Genomic DNA, 12,481 nt, shown 5'->3' with positions numbered 1-12,481 from the left:
AAATAACCTAGATGTCCCTCAACCAAAGAATGGATGAAGAAAATGTGATGCGCTTACACAATGGAGTACTACTCAGCTGTGAAAAATTATGACATCATGAAATTCACAGGCAAATGGACAGAACTAGAAAAAAGTCATCCTGAGTGAGGTAAACCAGACTCAGAAAGACAAACATAGTAAGTACTCACTCATAAGTGGATATTAGATGTAAAACAAAGAGTGATCAGGCTACGATCCACAGCCCCAGAGAAGCTAGGTAACATGGAAGGCCCTAAGAGGGATGCATGGATTTCCCTGGGAAGAGAAAATAGATGAGATCTCCTGTGTAAACTGGAGGGGATGGGGTGGAAGGGAGAGGAAGGGGGGATGGGAACATGAGGGATTTGGTTGGTCAAGATGGGGTCAGGCTGGAGGGGGAGAGTAATGAAGGAGCTATCTTGATAGATGGAGACATTATGGGGATAGGGAGAAACCTGGTGTCAGGGAAAGTCCTAGGAATCCACTAGAATGACCCCAGCTAAGACTCTTAGCAATAGTGAAGAGGGTGCCTGAATTGGCCTTGGTTACTACCCTAACTGTCATCAGAGATCCTTCATTCAGTAACTGATGGAAGCAGACCCACAGCCAAGCACTGGTCTGAGCTCTGGGACTCCAGTTGAAGAGAGAGAAGAGGGATTGTACGGGCAAGGGGGCATCAAGATCATGATGGGGAAACCCGCAGAGACAGCTGACCTGAGCTCATGGGAGCTCACGGACTCTGGATCAAAAGCTAGGAAGCCTGCATGGGACCAACCCAGGCCCTCAGCATGTGGGTGACAGTTGTGTAGCCTGGTCTGTGTGTGGGTCCTGTAGCAGTGGGATCAGGACCTGTCCCTAGCACTTGAGCTGGCTGTTTGGAACTGTTCTGGAATGCCTCGCCCAGCCTTGAGTTAGGGGGAGGATCTTGGTCCTGCCTCAAGTTGATATGCCATACTTTGTTGACTCCCATGGGAAGCCTGACCCTTTCTGAACAGAGGTGGAGGGTAGCAGAGAATGGGAAGAGAGGAGGGAGGGCAAACTGTGTTTGGTATGTAAAATAAATGAAAAAGTTTAATTAAAAAAAAAAAAGAAAATGATGTAAGTTTAATCCCAAAAATGATGTTAAAAATTTGAAACAGGCTTTATGGTCATGTGTTCCAGAGACTAGGGATTTGTATTAGAGCACACCAAGTATTACTTAAGCTATTGCTCTCAGGGTACATATCTTAAATCTGGAAAATACAGTCAGATGGACAGGCCACACCATTTTATCCAGTTCTTCTATTTTGCTTGAACTTGTGTAACTACAGTGATTTGGTTTCATGAAAATTCAGTTGTCTTTTTTTTTTTTTTTTTAATTCAGATTCTTGATTGCTTGGTTTGTGAAACCAAGAAATAGCCAGTCAGGATATTTATGGAGCATCAAAAATTTTTTACCTCACTACTCATTGCTAATGTCAAAGGTGGAAAGCTTTCACCCTCCTTCTTACCCATCCCTTCTCTGCTGTGACCACATCTGCATTACACTTGGTCAGTGAACTCATTTCTTACACAGGTCCTATTATTTGTTAAAAAAAAAAAAAAAAAAGCACATCAAAAATGTAGAAACCTTGGAGAATATTCATTCACTGGTCTGTTTTCCTTCCCACAGACCAGTTAAGTTGCAGCCTGGAAATATTTGCAGGACTGTCTTCTCAGCACTGGGCAGCAGAGGCAGGATTAGGTATACAAAGCAAATCTGTTTTTTAAGGTTTATTTATTTTATTATGTATCAGCATGTGTGACTGCAGGCCAGAAGAGGGCACTGGATCTCATTACAGATGGATTTTAGCCACCATGTGGTTGCTGAGAATTGAACTCAGGACCTCTGGAAGAGCAGTCAGTGCTCTTAACCTCTGAGCCATCTCTCCAGACCTCAAAGCAATTCTTAATTACATAGTGTGAGGCAAGCCAGAGGTACAGGAGATCTTGATCTAAACCAGTGGTTCTCAGCCTTCCTAATGCTGTAACTCTCTAATACATTTCCTCATGATGTGGTGAGCCCCCAACTATAAAATTATTATCAGTGCTTCTTCATAAGCATACTTTTGTTACAGATATGAACTGTAATATAAATATCTAAGTTTTCTGATGGTCTAAAGCCAGTCCTTTTATAGATGGATTTGATATCCCAAAGGGAGCTGTGACTCTACCTCCCAGGTTATAAAGCACTGCTCTAAACTGGTATAAATCAACAAATAAATAGCACTTAAGAAAAAAATGAAATGAAATTCTTAAACCAGGAAACATTGGAAAATAGAAAGAAATAGAGATTAGAACAGTAATGCATTTAAAGAAAATAAAATTTTAAAAAATGATATCAATAATTGACACTTTAAAATGATAAAAATAATTGGAAGACCACTTAGCCATACTGAATTTGATGCTATACTGACTTTGAAGCAGAGGAGGTTGTTCCCTGGTATTGGGGATGCCAGTAATAAGAGACTGTATGACTTTCTTCAAGTAAGATGTTTACTTCTGAGTGCTGTAAGCTGATCCAGATTTACAGACAATGGCCTGGGACTCAGACCTCTGAGCTGACTTTACTGTGTCAATCATGATTACACTTATCTCCTTAGGACAGTTCCCAGGTTGGAAACTGAATTCTTAGTTGTTCAATCTATCCTCCCTAAATTGTACACCCACCAATTTTGTCTGTTCTCATTTACCTGGAAGGGATTAATACATGCTAGAAAATGACAGAGGAAGTCATTCACCCTGCCCCATCAGGTCTTTCTTTATGATGGAGACCCCTGAAGCTCACTGCCTTAACACCAGTCTGTGATCCAGCTATTGTCTATTTTGTTTCCCTCAGCAATATACACAGGACACTGTTCCTCCTCTTTGGTTCTGAAGGAAGAAGATGTGCTCTACACACAAATCTTTTTCCCCTTACTGCAATGGACAGTCCGTTCTGTCACTCAAACTGGTAATTTCAGAACTCTTTGGTACCATAGATCAGTAATCTGAGAATTTTAAGGTGGTTAGTAAGGAGAAAAGGAAGGTCCCCTGTGGGGCTAGCAACAGTGCTCAGGTCCACGTCATCAATGTTGGAGACCTCGACTCAAAACTGCTTATCCCAAAGACTGGAGATGTAGCTGTTCTAGAACTAAGACACCTTCTTGGTACACCAGGACTTAATTTTGGTTGTGACCCTTTAATGATCTCTTGAGCAGCTTTGAGATGCCTGTTTTTAATGGAGGAATGGTCCTTTCTGCAGGTTGTAAATCAGGCTTGTCTCCTTTTTTATGAGAATGCAGCTTTAAATCTGGTTAATCCTGGTTAATGAATATTTCCATCTTACTATCCTAACAGACAAGGTTAGCATACAACTTATCTTTGGGGTATTTGGGATGGAGCTCTCCCTTACCTACATTCCACTTTGTGACTTCATGTCTCCTTAGAATGGGTAAACCCTTATCTGATCAATTCTATTATGATCAATTCTATTCTTCTAAATTACAGTTTAGTAGTAGAGTGCTTCTCTAAACTAGAGATACGACTTATAAGCTTCACAAAATTTAGTCCAGATGGGTCCTAAACCTAAATGTTAAATGTTAAAGATACTACAGAGACCAGGGCTCTCCAAGTTTGGCAAGTCTGCCTTCCACATCAACAATATAAACACTACAGGTGACATCCTTTCACAGTGATGTCAAACCATAGATGTTTCTTAGCATAGTCCTGCTCCCATTGCTCTGCACACACACAGCCAGCAGAGGTAGGTTATTCAGAGGCTGCCACCCTGCCCCAGGGAGTTGCAAGGACCACACAGGACCTTCAGGAACATGACAAACTCTTTGTCTAGCCACTGGCTCCCATACAACCAGGGGAGGACCGACCACACCAGCTCCCTTGGCTTAGCTGGATCACCCAGTAGGAAGACAGCAGCCCATCACTCATCATGGTGAACCCCTTCTCCTGACATGAGGACAGTGGTACCTCATTCACCAAGGCCAGCCTCACCTCCCTGTTTGTGGAGAGCAGGTCTTCACTCACCATGGTGCAGCTGTCAAGCTGACCTGCATTTTCCCCATGATGGAGGCCAAGACACAACACACAGGATAACTTCTGACTTCTCTAGGATCTGAGCTGAGCTGGAAGCCTTGATCCTGGAAGTGCCTTCCTATCTGACTGGTGGGTCTGCTGGAGTTTCTGATTGGACAGTGAGGCCTGAGTGACAGGACCAGTGAGCTGAAGTCACAAAGTACAGTAATTCCCAGTCTTGGCCTCCAATCTAAGGACAGACTTATGCCAGGTTGGCTGAAAGTTTGTGCCAAGTTCAACAGCAAGTTACTTATTAAGGTACACCAATGGATTCAGTTTTAAAATGTAGTTCACAAATTCAGAAGGAGCCAAATCAGACAATGTTGCATAAAAGGGACAAAGAAAAACTCAAGGACATTATAAACATAGTCCACAAGGCCTTGGGACTGATAATCACAGGCCCATGTGTGGAAAGTGGTGGGTTCTCATGATCAGAAGACACCCTTCCCCAAAGACCCTGGCCCCAGACATTTACCAGCTCTACAAAGCATATTCCCTGTTTTAGAGTACAAGCTCTGTTTCTTTCTTAATACAACAGGGACTTAGAGAAACTTTCCAAGGCCTACACAGGTGGCCAAGCTCACAGAGGGTTTTTAGTTTTCAGTGTTTAGTAGGAGTTCTGTACTTAGAATTTGATATTTAGATGTAAGATTCATTTGGTGTTAAATACTCATCTCATACATTGGGTAGCATTCTACTACAAAGCTGTGATGTATATAAGGGTGGAATCAGTGATATAAAGGATTTACCACTGATTAGGAGATAGTCCCACAAAGTAGAATTTAGCTAAGTGTAGGCTGCTTTTAAACTAACCCATATGAGTAGTATGTTAATCAAGGTTGTTGGAGATTATTATGCTAGGATGTAAATATTGACTCATCTATTTTTCTACACTGTTATTTGTAACATATCTATAATAAAAACAGGTAATGGGGCTGGGTGGTGATGGTACACAGTTTTTTTTATTATTAATATATTTGTGTTATAATTTTAAAAATCAGCCATGGGTTCCCTTGTCATCCCCCCTCCTGCCCCCACTCCCACTTTCCCCCCATCTCCTCCCCTCCATTCCCATCTCCTTCAGGGCCAAGACTCCCCTGGGGATTCATTTAAACCTGGTGGATTCAGAACAGGCAGGTGCAGGCCCTCCTTCCAGGCTGAGCAAAGTGTCCCTGTGTAAGCCCAATGTTCCAAACAGCCAGCTCATGCACTAAGGACAGGTCCCAGTCCCACAGCCTGGGTGCCTCCCAAACAGTTCAAGCTATTCAATTGTTTCACTTATCCAGAGGGCCTGATCCAGCTGGGGGCTCCACAGCCTTTGGTTCATAATTCCTGTACTTCCATTTGTTTGGTTATTTGTCCATGTCATTTCTTCCAATCTTGGGCTCAACAATTCAGACTCTTACAGTCCCTCCTCTTTCTCAACAATTAGACTCCTGGAGCTCTGACTGGGGCCTGGCCCAGGATCTCTGCCTCCACTTCCATCAGTTATCCAATAACTTCTGAGTCTGGGTTACCTCACTCAGGATGATTTTTTCTAGATCCATCCATTTGCCTGCAAACTTCATGATGTCATTGTTTTCCTCTGCTGAGTAGTACTCCACTATGTATATGTACCATATTTTCTTTATCCATTCTTCAGTTGAAGGGTATCTAGGTTGTTTCCAGGTTCTGGCTATTATGAACAATGATGATATGAACATAGCTGAGCAAATGCCCTTGTGGTATGATTGAGCATTCCTTAGGTACATGCTCAAGACTGCTACAGCTGGGTCTTGGGGGAGATGGACTCCCAATTTTCTAAGGAAGTGCCATATTGATTTCCAAAGTGGCTGTACAAGCTTGCACTCCCACTAGCAGTGGAGGAGATTTCACCTTGCTCCACATCCTCTCAAGCATAAGCTGTCTTCTGTGTTTTTGATCTTAGCCTCTCTGTCAGATGTAAAGTGGTATCTCAGAGTTATTTGATTTGTATTTCCCGGATAATTAGGGATTAATTAATTAATGTCTTCCCATAAATAAATCACTCCACACACTTAATTGAATGATTAATAAAGAAAAATTTATTTAGTAACAGCATGTGTACATCTCTGGCTAAGGCTACAAGAGGACCCAGACTAGAACAGATTTTGCATTTAATAGATGATATAATCTGTAAGTCTCTATTAGGATCAGGACTCAGGTTATCATTTTGAACAATTTAAAGAGGGAAAGGAGACTGCAAGTCTAACCACTTAGACAGATGAAGACTTACAGAGAAAAATCTATCTTTTAGATCATAAATTATAATTTACATTTAGAATAAATATTAGTACATTAAAAAGATGCATCCTTGTCTTTAATTCTCACACATACAAAGGGCAGAGAACATAAACACAAAAGAAATCAAGGAAAAGTCAGATATCAGTACTGTGGGTGCAGTTTTTAGATGAACTGTCCTGCTGTGCTATTCTGACCCCAGACTAAGGCTACTTTTTGCTCTGAGCATGCTGCCTTAGAGGAGTCTCATAGTTGCTTCCATGCAGTAACTAGCCTAGCCTGCTGTCTGTCTCAGGGCTGTGTAATCACTGTAGAGAATTCTATACTTTCAAGATTTATTTTTATTTTGTTAATATAGCTGTTTGCCTGCAAGTGTCTGTGTGCAGTACCTGAAGAGGCCAAAAGAGGGCATCAGATCCCTCGGGATTGGTGTTACAAGAGATGGTTAGCTACCAGGTGGTTTCTGAGAATGGAGCCTCTGTCCTCTGTAAAAGAACCCAGTGCTCTTCGAAGCCATCTCTCTAGCTGCTTAAAAAAAAAAATTATTAAAATATATTACATAATTTTCCTACTTCCATGTCCTCTCTTCATTCTTTCATAAATTCTTCCTTGCAAATTTTTAAAGCATGTATGATTAAGTATGCACAAATATATTAATAAGACATGCTGAGTCCATTTTTGTTGGTTATGTGTTTATGGTTTCAGAGCTGAAAACACAGCATAGGATAAGCAATTAGAGAGGCCATCCCTGCCTGAGACTAATTCTCTCAACTCCAGGTGAATTCTACTCTTTTATGAGCATCAAGGGTTTGACCTCAACATGTGGTGTTGGCACACGCCTGTAATCCCAGCACTTAGGAAGCAGAGGCAGGTAGATCTCTGTGAGTTGGAGGCTAGCCTGATCTCCAGAGTTAGTCCAGAACAGGCTCCAAAGCTACAGAGAAACCCTGTCTTAAAAAACCAAAAAAAAAAAAAAAAAAAAAAAAAGTCTGACCCCAAAGTGACATAGGCTGATTTAGTCAGGAAATAGAAAACCTGGGGTGTTAGTATCTCAGCTGACACTTACTGGTGCTGTGGCCCTGAAGTTCTGGAGCAGTTGGAGAGACTATGGACACTGTACTGAATCAGTAACAGTCTCCTTTGGTCCTGAGGGCTTTACCCCAAACAAACTGACCATGCTCACCTTGAATGTCTTTGAAATCCTGAAATTTCTGCTTCTCCTTTCTAAGTACCATGATTACATGTCTGAGCCACAATACCTGTCCTAGGAGTCTTCAACTTCATTTAATGAGAATGACAGGATGAGCAGTTACACTTACCCATATTCAAAATGAAATCTATGTGAGCATGGGTTTCATTATCTGTAGAGTAAGGACAAAATCCTACCCTTCTCACTTAATGATTTATGCAGAATCAATGATGAATAAAAACAATATTGATCATAGTTGGAAGACAATGGACTTTTAGGCAGGGTGCTGCATTTGATGGGAGCCTTTTTCTGTTACTATAGTTAGGACCAGAGCCTGTAAACAAAATTCTAGACAGTCTTAGTAAATAAGAAGCACAGAGCCAAATACAGAGGTAATAGCCCAAGAGATCAGAACAATACCCATGAGTAGCTTTGGCTTATCATGAGCAGTAGCTCCCTCAGAGAGAGAGCTCCTTCCTTCCTGATTTGTGTTTTTTTTTTCCTTTCTGTATTGCCTTCTCTTTGGCTCCAAGCACAGCCACATGACTTCCTTGTCTATACAGACCTCTAGGTCTCTATGGTTAGTACTGAGATTAAAGGCTTCTGTCACCATGCTTGGCTATGTCCTTGATTACACAGAGACAGACTCTGCCTGGCATGTGATCAGATTAAAGACGTGTGCTGCCATGCAACTCAGCCCCAGTTGCCAGCCAGTGTTCCCCTTCTCCAAGATCCCCCAACAGACCCTGCAATCTACAGGCCCTGCCCCACACTGATCTGCCTGAGACACATCTCCACTTCATGAGTATTGGACATCTGCCCCCAGCTCCCATTCAGCCCAGAGCTCCCATCCAGACCAGAGGTGAGTGTGTGGGGTCATACCCAGGGAGGCCTGCCCCTATGTCCCATCCCTGGGCCCCAGCCATTCCTGGGGAAGACCCACCCAATTTAGCCCCAGTTGCCCACCTATAGGCAAGGCTCCTTGGGGAAGGTTCCCCTTCTTCAAGAACCCCCCAGCAGACCCTGCAATCTACATGGCCTGCCCCCACACCCATCTGCCCAATACCCAGCCACTTCCTAAATTTAGAGATCAGCACCCAGCTCCCATATGGCCCAGAGAGTTCCCATCCTGCCCAGAGAGCTCTCAGCTGGCCCAGAGAAAAAGAGAGCACTCATTGGACAAAGAGACATCATTGGACCAAGAGTAAACCCAGGAGACAGGGAAACTGTCAGCCCTGATTAGATCAAGAGTGGCTTTCTGAGAAGTAGTATCCTCCACCTCTCATTGGACCAAGAGAGGCTTCCTGAACTGCTTAATATGTTAGCTGTGACTGGACTAAGAGCTCTCATAAGACCTAAAATGAATCCATTAGAAGATGGGCAGACATCAAGGCAGAAGTATATACAACAGAAAGAGCAATACAACATCATCAGAACCTCGCCCTCCTCCAACAGAAAGACCTGAACATCATAAAGTTGAAGAAGCAGAAGAAAGCAACCTTAAAAATAGCATCATGTCCCTAAGTTAATTTCCTGTGAGATTCCCCACTCCTGAATTCTTAAGGGAATTTCTTCTCTGTGTATCCTGCATAGTGGGCATTAACAGCTTAGATGCAAGACTGTAAAACATAGGAAGCGAACTTCTGCCCTCTGGGGTTCTCCCATTGTGCTGTAAGCCTGTATTTAAGACCTCCCTCCTTCAATAAATGGCACTTGGCATCCAAATAAATAAATAAATAAATAAATAAATAAATAAATAAAGGAAGGAAGGAGGGAAGGAAGAAAGAGAGAAGGAAAGAAAGAAGAGAAACATAAGAGCCAAAACCAACCAAAGAAACAAAAAGAATAGCATCATGAGATGCTAGAGGTCTTTAAAGAAAAAAAAATCAAAACTGAAATTGAGGAAAGGATAAACAAAAAAGTGGAGGAAATCAATAAGGAAAATGAAAAGTCATGCAAAAAGTGGGAAGAACTCTATAAAAAACTAGAGGAGATGACAAATAAAACAGAAGAAAACTATAAATCCCTTAATTAAAACCATGCAAAAGCATTGAAACAGGTGAGTGAAACAGTCCAAGACCTAAAAAGGGAAATAGAAACAACGAAGAAGACACAAACAGAGGGAATGCTGGAAATAGAAAATCTGAGTAACTGAAACAGGAAACACAGATGCAAGCATAACCAACAGAATACAAGAGATGGAAGAATGGATCTCTGGTGTAGAGGATACAATAGAGAAAATGGATTCATCAGTCAAAGAAAATACCAATGCCAAAGACAATTAGAACACAACATGTCCAAGAAATTTGGGACACCATGAAAAGACCAAACCTACAGCTAATAGGGATAGAGGAAGGAGAAGAATATCAACTGAAAGGCACAAAAATACATCCAAGATCATAGAAGAAAACTTTCCTAACTTAAAGAAGGAAATGCCTATGAAGATACAAGAAGCCAATAGAATACCAAACAGACTAGACACCCCAACAAAGTCCCATTGCATCATAATAATTAACTAAACATACAGAATAAAGAAAGAATATTAAGAGCAGCAAAGGAAAAAGGCCAAGTGAGTTATAAAGGTAAACCCATAAGAATAACACCCAATTTCTCAATGGAGATTTTGAAAGCCAGAAGGACCTGGAGAGATGTAACGCAAACACTAAGAGACCATGGATGTCAGCCTTGAATAATATGCCCAGCAAATCTTCCAATCATCATAGATGGAGTGAACAAGACCTTCCAAGACAAAACCAGATTTAAACAATACTTATCCACAAACCAATACCTACAGAAAGCACTAGAAGGAAAATTCTAACCTAAGGAAGTCAGATACACCCTCAAAAACACAGGCAATAGATAACACCACAGCAGTAAACCCCAAAGAAAAGAAGTATACACACACTCTACACACTGACCACCATGGTTTAAAGTTAGATTTCAACAACAACAAAAACTCCTGAAAGCCTACATACAATCTCATGGAAACTGAATAATATTCAACTAAATCACCAATGGAGTAAGAAAAAAAATAAAGAAAGAAATTAAAGATTTCCTAGCAACCAATGAAAATGAATATACCACATACCTAAACTTATGGGACACTATGAAAACAGTGCTAAGAGGGAAATTCATAGCAATAAATGCCCACATAAAGAAGTTGGAGAAATCTCACACTAGTGACTTAACAGTACACTTGAAGGTTATAGAACAAGAAGAAGCAGAGTCACCCAGGAAGAATAGATGCCAGGAAATAACCAAATTGAGAGCTGAAATAAATAAAATAGAACAATCCAAAAAATTAATGTAACAAAGAGTAGGTTCTTTAAGAAAACCAAAAAGATAGACGAGCCCTTATCAAAACTAACCAAAAGTCAGAGAGAACATCCAAATTAACAAAATCAGAAGTGAAAAGGGAGATATAACAACTAACACTGAGGAAATCCAGAAAATCAACAGGTCTTACTTCAAAAACCTCTACTCCACAAAACGGGTAAGTATAAAAAGAAATGGAAAATTTTCTGCATAGGTACCACATACCAAAGTTAAATCAAGAGCAGATAAACTATTTAAATAGTCCAATAACCCCTAAGCAAATAGAGTCAGTCATTAAAAGTCTCCCAACCAAAAAAAGCCCAGGATCAGATGGTTTCAGTGCAGAATTCCACCAGGTCTTCAAAGAAGAGTAAATACCAAAACTATTTAAATTGTTGCACACAATAGAAACAGAGAGGACATTACCAAACTCCTTCTATGAGGCTACAATTACACTGATTTCTAAGCCAAACAAAGATGCAACAAAGAGATCTACAGAGTGATCTCCCTCATGAACATTGATGCAAAAATAATAAAATATTGGAAAACAAACTCCAAGAACATATCAAATCAATTATCCACTATGATCAAGTAGGCTTCATCCCAGGAATGCAAGGGTACTTCAACATATAAAAGTCTGTCAATGTAATACTATATTACAATAACTATATACAAAATATACAAGCAATTAAATTCCTTAACAGTTTATATTTGTCCACTCATATTTGACAAACTCAGAGAAAATATTCCATTATCTATCCTATTTTGGTAAGTCCAAAATGTACCTGATTCACTTTCTATCCTATCTTGTATTACCATCAGAAAACTATCTTGTAATGTCATTTAAATTTATACACTTTACACCTGTTTAGAGAGTTCCTTTTCTTAAATTCTTAACAAGAAAAACTATAAGTATATAATCTTCAACTAACTATGATTATGACTATCTAATCTTCAACTAACTATATATAACTATAACTATATATAACTATAACAAGAACCAGTGTTCTTGGTAACCTAGCCAGCTTGGCTCAGGCTCTCATCCTTATTATGCCATTTAAATGAATGAAGTTATTCAGTTGTGACATGCCTACCTCTAATACAGGCACTCTGAAAGCACGGTGAGCAGACCTGTTGTTCTATGACCACACACACACAAGAGAGAGAATCTCACTTTTGCACGTAGTAGCTTTTGTGATAGTAGCTGTATTCCTGATGTTCTCCTGTGTTTTCAGGAGAGAAATGTTCGACTGAAGAATTTTACTCTTTTATCTGTAACACATAGCAAGAGAAGACACAGTTAAAAATTGGGGAATTGTTTTGGAGTATGGGTAAAATTAATTATATAGCTTTAAATTAGATTTCTTGTTTTGCTTATCTTTTGTGCCTTCTATCTAAACCTCTTAGGAACCCCAAGGATTAGTTACCTTACAATTCCATCACTGTTCCAAATAGTAAAAAATTAATAATGTTCTTTCTCTTTTCTTTCGATAATCTTCTTTTTTCTCTCTTCCTTTCGTATGTATCTTTCTTTTTGTTTTAAAAAACTAGCCTTAATATGAATCCGCTTTTTGACTTGGAAACTCACTCTAAAACATTAATTTATCAATA

Source organism: Onychomys torridus, unplaced genomic scaffold (assembly GCF_903995425.1).
Source record: "Onychomys torridus unplaced genomic scaffold, mOncTor1.1, whole genome shotgun sequence".
Classification (NCBI taxonomy): Eukaryota; Metazoa; Chordata; class Mammalia; order Rodentia; family Cricetidae; genus Onychomys; species Onychomys torridus.
Note: the sequence above shows the minus strand (reverse complement) of the source record.